Source organism: Opisthorchis viverrini (assembly GCF_000715545.1).
Source record: "Opisthorchis viverrini unplaced genomic scaffold opera_v5_3, whole genome shotgun sequence".
NCBI classification, from domain to species: Eukaryota; Metazoa; Platyhelminthes; class Trematoda; order Opisthorchiida; family Opisthorchiidae; genus Opisthorchis; species Opisthorchis viverrini.
Window position 1 is genome coordinate 4219984 of NW_008751659.1, and position 2372 is coordinate 4222355.

Sequence of the window (2372 nt, forward strand, 5' to 3'; positions counted from 1 at the left end):
TGGTTAGTGTCGTTTGAAAAAAACCCCTCACCAGGTCGCCTTGTTAAATCGTCTCATTGGAAAATGCCGGTGTTGACCTGAAGTCATAAAACTCAGGATAACTGACTTGGAGCTCAACAACTGAATCCGCCCACTCGCCCGGCTACTGATATGTCCCAAGTAGTTTGTAATTATTTTATTTAATACTTGCATAATGGCGACTTCGAAACAGTGGCTTCTCGCTTCGGGATGCGTATGTCCAAGTCTTTACTAAAATGATGAATCGCCTAGCCGGGTTTGAAACCATTAGAATACAGAACGACGGCGTTCATACTTAAGTGCGCCAGAAGCAAAACGATGAATCCAAGACCCCCCGAGGCGAAAAAAGATTGCAGCTAAAACATGAAATTTGAGTTTACTTCAGGAAAGTCGTTCGAGACATCGAAAAATAATATTGATTACATAGATGGAAAATCAAGGAACTCAATGGCCACGATTATGTACAAGTGGAGTTGAACCCACGTAACATGAAATTTGAGTTTACTTCAGGAAAGTCGTTCGAGACATCGAAAAATAATATTGATTACATAGATGGAAAATCAAGGAACTCAATGGCCACGATTATGTACAAGTGGAGTTGGAACCCACGTCCCTCCCACAAAACAGACGACCTGAAAATATTTCATAAAAGTGATGATACCTTAAGGTAAACTCGGGGTTTCTTAACGATGCCAAGAAGTGGCATACAAACTTTTCATTCCAAAACACCATCGCTTTCGAACAAGATTTAATAAAGTGTAGGGGCAGCTTCAAATCTAATTGACGTCGGGCTTACTTTGGATTACGTGCGTGATTTTAAGCGCATCGTCTCAGACAATTCAAATGCGCAATTTTTATGGGTTATCTTTAATTTAACTTACTGGTTTTGAAAATCTGCATTTTTCAACATGCGAACTGTGTCGGTATATCCACGGAATGGTTTCACTTGTGGACGTGCGGAACATAGTAGGGCAACTTGCTTTTGGGACATACTGTTATCGCAAAGGCAAAGGCAATGAGTGAGGTGAGAACGAAAATGGGAAAATGGGTGAATCAAAATTTGTTTCCATTTTCCGCAGAAGCCAAACCGATAATTCTTGAGCTTCATAATGGAACTCATCCGAAAATATTTTTCATGCTCCAGTGACAGCGACCATTATTATTATTAGTAGCACTATTATTATAACCAGTCTGACTGGAATGGGTGCTCCCACAGAAGCCTCTTAGGTTAGAGTCAGCTTGGAATTTTCATCCGTTGGATTGTCTGGACTACTCAGGTCGATTTCAGAGTAGTACCTTCTCACGTACTGACAGTTTTGCATTATTGCAGACATATTCACCAGAAGTTTTTCCCTAACGGTTGGCGCGATAGTGACAAGGAAGATTAAAGAAGATCGCGCTCATCTCGGCTGCTAAGTGATACTCATTGCAAGGGATTTGTTAAAGGTATTGCAATGCGGGAACGATCGAACAAGTGTCGGAATTGTAGGCAGTGTTTTGACGGTTTGTGTCCCATTCAGAGAAGGTGATAGAGTTGCATGGGATCCGTAAATTAATCGTATAATTTCGCTGTAGTGAGCGACAGAATGGTGCGCAGAAAGCAAATTACAAAGCTCCATTCAAGAAAGATGGTTTGAACACGGTTGGGCTCAAGGACTTACGCCTCAAGTATTTTACGCATTTCCATAGGCTGGCAAACAGGCATATTCAGCAAGGACCACCCTGGTCGATGTATTCGCCGTTCTACTGAAAACAGTTCGGGAAACATGTGCGTGCATTTATCATCGTTGAGCCCATTTAGAACATGTTTCGAACGAGGTGAAAGATTCCACACCATCGCAGCTGCATTACTGGTGCGCTTTCCCAATTGAGTGGAATATAAAAGAACGCTGGTAACTCCCAAAAATGGTGATCCCAATAAACTGTTAAAACGGTTAAAATTTGGGTCCTGATGATACCCGAAATTTTGCTAACCTTTTAGAGCGCTCACAGGTATTGCACGAATTGTGACATGTGGCCATCGCGTACTTTGTCGACAATTTTTCTTGCGTGGGCTACAGATTCACTATCTCTCATTGGAGATGGGCAGAACTTCGATCGTCATTGCTCGGATTGAACCCAAGTAGCCATCAGTCGTTGTCTGCAAGTTAGTGTACTAGAAAAGCATCTGTTAGGAGTATCTTTACGGATTCGTTATGGAAACAAGGATGGTCCAGTTCTCGTCAGTAATGACTAATCTGATGTAAGCAAGACTGGTCGGTAGGCTGAGATCCAATATGTTTCTCTCATAGCGTCGCGATACGCTTCAGTCAGAGCTGTCCAATGGTACTGAGCGTGAAATTCCATATATATAT